Genomic DNA, 8043 nt, shown 5'->3' with positions numbered 1-8043 from the left:
GAGGAACTCAAAGAGAAGCAGAGGCCGGAAGGTTCGCCAGAGGGACGCTGGAAGGAACAGCTGTCCCGACTGAGTGACAGAGAGGTAATGGGCCACGTGTTGAGACGTAGGAATAGTCGAAGTTAATTTGTATGAGCCAGCTGAGAGCCTACCCAGCCATAGTGTCTAAGCTTTTATAAATAACAGTAAGTCTCCGCGTCTTTATTCATCCGGTGGCAGGTCCAAGAAATCCTGTCGGAACAGCAGAATAAGGTCAGTGATGACTTTCCTCCTTCAGCCGCGTATACAGCACCTCGCGGCTAAAACTATCCCATAGAGATCAGGCTTCCGCGGCTATCCCAGCTTGACGCCTCATGTTCTGTCACTAAAGTAAGCGATGTCTTCAGCGATAGGGTCTTACGGCCACGTTCTAATCAAGGGGACTGTGCTCACTAGACATCCAATCAAGGTGACAAGTGGATTCTTGGCAGAGCGATGCACAGTTCAGTCTGAGCGTTGGACTTTAGAATTCAACGTGATCAATACAAAGCCATGAAACCATAGCATAGCATGGTTGTCCGGAGGTCAAAAAGGCTGAGCCTAACATCCTCACATCTCAGTACTGTGGATATGAGGAAGACTAAGCAAAGACCACTGATAAGAAATATCTGGTAAAACAGGAGACACTGACCACATGCAAGCCGGGGGATGAAGGTATGACAAGGAGAGGTCAGCTATACCAGATGCCACCAGTGAAGGTAGACAAGACTGCCACTGCTTACATAGCACAGTGTGGTGTGATTCCCCTGCCCCCTTCCGCCCCCGGGAGTAGTGAACAAACATCTACCCACTCAAGGCAGGTAACCTGTGACAGGTCAAAGAAATGATTGTATAAAGTCTAATTGGTGAGCCCAGGAGTTTATTGGGGTTAGTTACAGTAATGTAGATGAGGGATCCCTTACAGAAGCATGGATGAGTCAGAGACACTTGTATCCCTGAAAAGCCCACACCAGCACGGGTGACAATTCAGAAACGCTGTAATCCTGGAGCTCTCTGCACAACTTTTAGGCAGCTGAACAGGTTGCAGTGTCTTCTCAATAATCCTCTCAGGAGACAGCTGAATCAGGCTCCTGTCAGCACGCACTTCTTGGTATCAGCAATAGTGTGTGGATTTGGTGGCTGTATATGGGTTGGATCCCCAGGTAGGGCAGGCTCTGGATGGCCTTTCCTTCAGTCTCTACTCCACTCTTTGTCCCTGTATTTGCTTTAGACAGGAACAATTCTGGGTGAAGGGTGGGTTGCCCCATCCCTTAACTGGGGGCCGTGCCTAACCTCTGGATATGGTCTCTACAGGTTCTCTCTCCCCTTTGTTGGGCGTTTCAGCTAATGTCATTCCAGTTGGATCCTGGGAGCCTCTTGCTTTTCTGGCATCTGGGACTTTCTGGTGGCTACCCCCACTTCCCCATCTCCCATTGCTACACACCTCTGTTCAATATATCTCTCCTCTCTCACCTAATTCTGCCCCCCTTTTCCCTCTCCCCCCACTTCTCTTCCTCCTAAGTCCCTCCTACCCCCAACCTTCTGTGATTATTTTGTTCCCCCTTCTAAATAGGACTATAGCACCCACACTTTGGTCATCCTTCTTGAGTTTCCTGTGGTCTGTGGATTGCATCTTGGGTAATTCGAACTTTTTTCCTAATATCCACTTATCAGTGAGTGCATACCATGTGTGTTCTTTTGTGACTGTGTTACCTCACTCAGGATGATATTTTCTAGTTTCATCCATTTACTTGTGAATTTCATGAAGTCATTGTTTTTAATGGCTAAGTAGTACTCCATTGTGTAGATGTACCACATTTTCTGTATCCGTTCCTATGTTGAAGGGCATCTGGGTTCTTTCCAGCTTCTGGCTATTATAAATAAGGCTGCTATGAACATAGTGGAGCACGTGTCTTTGTTATATGGTTGGAGCATCTCTTGGGTATATGCCCAAGAGTGGTATAGCTGGGTCCTCAGGTAGTACTATGTACATTTTTCTGAGGAATCTCCAGACTGATTTCCACAGTGGTTGTACCAGCTTGCAATCCCACCAACAATGGAGGAGTGTTCCTCTTTCTCCACATCCTCACCAGCATCTGCTGTCACCTGAGTTTTTTATCTTAGCCATTCTGACTGGTGTGAGGTGGAATCTCAGGGTTGTTTTGATTTGCATTTCCCTGATGACTAAGGATGCTGAACCTTTCCTTAAGTGTCTTTCAGCCATGCAAGATTCCTCAGTTGAGAATTCTCTGTTTAGCTCTGTACCTCATTTTTAAATAGGGTTATTTGATTCCCTGGAATCTAATTTCTTGAGTTCTTTGTATATATTAGATTTTAGCCCTCTATTGGATGTACGGCTAGTCAAGATATTTTCCCAATCTGTTGGTTGTTATTTTGCTCTATTGACAGTGTCTTTTGCCTTAAAGAATCTTTTCAATTTTATGAAGTCCCATTTGTTAATTGTTGATCTTAAAGCATAAGCCATTGGTCTTCTGTTCAGGAAGTTTTCCCCTGTGCCCAAGTATTTGAGGCTCTTCCCCACTTTCTCTTCTGTTAGATTCAGCATATCTGGTTTTATGTGGAGGTCCTTGATCCACTTGGACTTGAGCTTTGTACAAGGAGATAAGAGTGGATCAATTTGAATTTTCTTCTACATGCTGACTGCCAAGTGAACCAGCACCATTTATTGAAAATGCTTTTTCCCACTGGATGATTTTTGCTCCTTTGTCAAAGATCAAGTGACCATAGGTGTGTGGGTTCATTTCTGGGTCTTCAATTCTATTCCATTGATCTACCTGCCTGTCTCTGTACCAATACCATACAGTCCTTATCACTATTGCTCTATAATACAGCTTGATGTCAGGGATGGTGATTGCTCCAGAAATTCTTTTATTGTTGAGAATAGTTTTGGCTATCCTGCATTTTTTGTTATTCCAAATGAATTTCAGAATTGCACTTTTTAACTCTATGATGATTTGAGTTGGAATTTTGATGGGGATTGCATTGAATCTGTAGATTGCTTTCAGCAAGATGGCCATTTTTGCTATACTTATCTTGCCAATCCATGAGCATGGGAGACCTTTCCATCTTCTGAGATCTTCTTCAATTTCTTTCTTTAGAGACTTGAAGGTCTTGTAATACAGATCTTTCACTTGCATGGTTAGAGTCACCCCAAGGTATTTTATCTTATTTGTGACTATTGTGAAGGGTGTTGGTTCCCTAATTTCTTTCTCAGACCTTTTATCCTTTGAGTAGAGGAAAATTATTGATTTGTTTCAGTTAATTTTATATACAGCCACTTTGCTGAAGTTATTTATCAACTGTAGGAGCTCCCTGGTAGAATTTTTGTGGTCGCTTATGTATGCTATCATATCATCTGCAAATAGTGATGTCTTCACTTTCTCCCTCCCAATTTGTATCCCTTTGATCTCTTTTTGTTGTCTAATTGCTCGGGTAAGAACTTCTAGTACTATATTCAGTAGGTAGGGAGAGAGTGGGCGGCCTTGCCTAGTCCCTGATTTTTGTGGGATTGCTTCAAGTTTCTCTCCGTTTAGTTTGATGTTGGTTACTGGTTTGCTGTATTTTGCTTTTATTATGTTTCGGCATGAACCTTGAATTCCTGATCTCTCCAATACTGTGAACATGAATGGGTGTTAAATTTTGTCAAAGTCTTTTTCAGCATCTAGTGAGATGATCACATAGCTCCTGTTTCCATATCCAGTCTGTTAGCCTATGTCTTTTTATTGTTGAATTGAGTCCACTGATAATTGAGTGATATTAGGGACCAATGATTGTTGGTACCTGTTATTTTTGTTGTTAGAGGTGGAATTATGTTTGTGTGTTTCTTCTTTTGGGTTTGTTGTGAAAACATTAATTTCTTGCTTTTTCTTGGGAGTAGTTCCCCCCCACCCTCCGGGGTTGGACTTTTCCTTCTATTATCCTTTGTAGGGCTTGATTAGTGGAAAGATATTGTGTAAATTTGGTTAAGTTATGGAATATCTTGGTTTCTCTATCTATGTTAACGGTGAGTTTTGCTGGGTATAGAAGCCTGGGCTGGCATTTTTGTTCCCTAAGGGTCTGTATGACATCTGCCCAGGATCTCCTGGCTTTAAGAATCTCTGTTGAGAAGTCTGGTGTAATTCTCATAGGTCTGCCTTTATATGCTACTTGACCTTTCCCCCTTATTGCTTTCAATATTCTTTCTTTGTCCTGTGCATTTGGTGTTTTAATTATTATGTGACGAGAGGAATTTCTTTTCTGGTCCTGTCTTTTCTGTAGGCTTCTTGTATGTTTCTGAGCATCTCTTTCTTTAGGTTAGGGAAGTTTTGTTCTCTAATTTTCTTGAAGATATTTGCTGGCCCTTTAAGTTGGGAATCTTCACTCTCTTCTATACCTATGATTCTCAGACTTGGTCTTTTCATTGTGTCCTGGAGTTCTTGAATGTTTTGTGATAGGTGCCTTTTGCGTTTTACATGTTCCTTGACTGTGGCGTAGATGTGTTCTATGGTGTCTTCTGTCACTGAGATCCTCTCTTCTGTCTCTTGTGTTCTGTAGGTGATGCTTGCATCTATGACACCTGTTCTCTTTCCTAGGTTTTCCATCTCCAGGGCTGTCTCTCTTTGAGTTTTCTTTAATGATTCTATTTCCATTTTTAGATCCTAGACAAATTTGTTCAATTTCTTCACCTTTTTGATTGTGTTCTCCTGTATTTCTTTAAGGTATGTGTTTCCTCTTTAAGGGCTTCTACTTGTTTACTTGTGTTGTCCTGTATTTCTTTCAGAAGGACATTTATGTCCTTCTTAAAGTCCTCTATCTTCTTCATGAAATGAGAGTTTAGATCTGAATCTTGCTTTAAGGGTGTGTTGGGGTATCCAGGACTTGCTGTGGTAGGAGAGCTGTGATTTGCTGTTACCAAGTCAAATCGATTTCTGTTGCTTATGATCTTACGCTTGCCTCTCACCATCTGGTTATCTCTGGTGTTATCTGGCCTCCCTGTTTCTGACTGGAGCTTGTCCTTCCTGTGAGCCTGTGTTCCTGGGTGTGTCAGAATACCTTGGGAGTCTAGCTGTAACTGGGGTGTGGGCTGTGTGGGTTCAGATCCAGAGCTGAGACTCTGCATCCAGCACAGTTGGAACCCGGAAGGCGTGCAGGTCTCTGGCTGGGCCCAGTCTCAAGTCTTGATAAAATTTTTTAGCATAGAACTCAGGGCCTTTACAACTTGGATTTGACAAATGCACAGCCTTAGAGCCTAACAATCAACTTATCCTTCACCCCACTCACAAATCAATGGGCCTAGAGTTCTCATAAGCACCCGTAGCATCGTTTATCTTTCTTATGATTCTTCAGAAACAAACAAACAGACAAAACTCCAATCTGAGCCTTTTCAGGTCTGGTCATTGCTAAGTTGTAATTCAGGGTCCTCTCCTGTGGGAAATCCTTCGTTTTCTTTGTTCCTTGGTCAAATCATTTGCTATTTTAGCAGTTGTCATCCCATCATGCTATAATTTGAACTCAACATGACTAGGGTCTAAGAGTCCTAAGGTCTGAGGTAGCTCATCAAGCTGATATTCAGGGAACGATTACTGTGGCACTGTGGGTAACCCTTTGCCTCTTTTAAGATAGTGCCACGAGGTCATCCTAACTGTGAATGAATGTGTCTTGCAAGCCAAGAAACCTGGTAATAGATTCTACTAACAAGTAATTTGCATCCAAGACTCAAACCTAGCTTTGCCTGATTTTCAAGTCCCTGCTTAAATTAAGTACTCCCACAGCTGCCTCTGAAATAGGCGCTAATGTTTATGTGTTTTTGCTCACGCGTGAGGAATCTATGAGTTAAAATCAGCACTGCACGCGCGGTTGCTCTAGAGAATTTTCTGTAACAAGGAAATTACATTATTCAGTCTGGTAACCAATAGCCAAACATGACCGCTGAGCTTCTGGAATTTGGCTGGTGCCACCGAAGAACCGATATTTTATTTTTTGACAAGTTACATCTGAATGTCATGTTGGCCTAATGGCTTCCATTGCGGGCGCTGTAGATCCAGGAAGGAGTTTTTACTCTACTGATTAGGAGAAAGTATTTGAAAAAAATCATGGAGATTCTTTGTGTGTGTGTGTGTGTGTGTGTGTGTGTGTGTGTGTGTGTGTACGCACGCACATGTGCATGGGTGGGCCTTTTAAACTCCATTAGTTTAAGAATATCCACAAGGAGCTGGGGAGATGGTTCAGTGGTTAAAAGTACTGGGCGCTCTTATAGAGGACCTGGGTTCGTTTCTCAGTACCCACATGGTCCCTCACAACTATCTATAACTCCATTTCCAGGGCATCTGGCACCCTCTATGGCTTCTGTGAGCACCTATAGGCACATATAGGGTGTGCATTTACACATGCAGGCAGACATTCATACACATCAATAAAATAAATGACATAAAAATTAAAATAAGAAACCCCTACCCATTAGTAGTAGCATGTCCAAAACCCTTGATTCAAGTATACACTATGCCTTGGGAAACCCCATGGTCCCCCAAATACCATAGTTTACAGATTATGAAGAAAACTTCAGATGCATTATTATTTTATATACTGCTAAGAAAAGATACCATCAGTTATAATCATAAGGCAACCTAGATGATCGAAAATATCCCAGTTCCAGATATTTTAAAATCTTGGGTAAAATTAATCTTGGTGCAGTGAAAATAGGACCTTAGTTATTTTTATGATTTTCAGAATGATCTTAAACACACTTTTTTTTTTTTTTTTTTTTTGTCGTTTGTGAAGCGTGCGATTTAGGTCACAGTTAGAGAGTTAACACTGGGCATTGTCATTTCCAGTTCAGCTTAATTTTTAAGGTCAATTTATCTGCAGTAAGAATCACCAGAACCCACCTCTTTAATAAGTTGTCTCCCGGATGATTAAGATTTGACACATTATAATAATATTACAAGTGAAGTGTTTATTTTTAATTTATTTTTTGCAAGTTTTTTTTTCATTTATCTTTGCAAGATTTCTTTCCTCGTGTGCATTGCGCTAAGATGCGTGTGCTAAGGCGTGTGTGAGGCTTGGGCAGAATCAACTGACTTCAGAACTAACTGATTAGGCATAATTTTTCTTTTTGTGGTACCAGGGATTGCACTAAGGGCTTTGTACGTGCTGGGCAAGCTCTATCACTGAGCTAAACACACACACACACACACACACACACACACACACACACACACACTGGCCCGCTCCTGTGTGGATAAAGCACACCAAACCAACACCAACATGGTTCCATGTGGAGAGATTTAATGGGAGAAGAAGACAAGGGGGGAGAGAAAGAAAAGAGGAAGAGAGCAGAAATCTGCCTTTTATTTGGAATATGACGGAACTGCTCCCAGGTGGGGTTGCAAATTGAGCCTAAAGGTCTTCTGGGAATGTATGGCCGTTGCCATGGCAGCAGTGACCAAATGGTGTCACTGCTCAAGGCAATTCCTGATACCAACAACACCCACACATTCACACGCACTCTCCCTCTCTCTTGATATGATCTTGCTAAGTTGCCCTGACCGGTCTTGAACTTGCGATCTCCCTACCTCATCCCCCTTAAAGGCTGAATTACAAACTTGTACCACCCTGTCCAACTTGATACTGTATTCTGTATTTGGGTGACAAGAGTTGGGGAGTGGAGACTGGAAGGCACTTGGTAGCATCTGTGACCTCCGTCTTCGAGCTGCGGGCTGTTTGCACGGATGGTTATGAGCATCTAACATCGCTCCAGCCTGCACTGAGCCTGTGCTTCCTCCAGCTTCAAAGATACCTAAAGAAAACGGGACAGAAACCTGCCTGTTATCAGTAGAGTAGCTCCAGCTTTGGGGTGACATAAGCCTGTATGGTATGCCTTTTAATATTTAAGGCATTAAGCCCTTATCCATCTGTGTGGGGCCTTCTCTGTGTCCCTTTAGATGCTAAGAAAAGTGTCCCATCCTCTATTCAGCTGCATCAAATTAATAAGTGATTCAGATCCATAAAATCATTTTGATCTCGAAA

The 8043-nt window shown here is 42.3% G+C and overlaps 1 long non-coding RNA gene across 2 annotated transcripts in view; it reads left to right on the top strand.

Moving 5' to 3' along the window:
* The window catches only part of LOC134479558 (uncharacterized), a 170587-nt gene continuing 162544 nt past the window's right edge, over positions 1 to 8043 (top strand). For both annotated transcript variants that reach the window (XR_010053052.1, XR_010053051.1), the window contains exon 1: positions 1 to 84. This is a non-coding gene — a long non-coding RNA (uncharacterized LOC134479558). The remainder of the gene's footprint in view (positions 85 to 8043) is intronic.

The sequence above is a fragment of the Rattus norvegicus genome, chromosome 7, assembly GCF_036323735.1.
Source record: "Rattus norvegicus strain BN/NHsdMcwi chromosome 7, GRCr8, whole genome shotgun sequence".
Lineage (NCBI taxonomy): Eukaryota > Metazoa > Chordata > Mammalia > Rodentia > Muridae > Rattus > Rattus norvegicus.
Note: the sequence above shows the minus strand (reverse complement) of the source record. Positions and strands in the feature narration are given on the sequence as shown.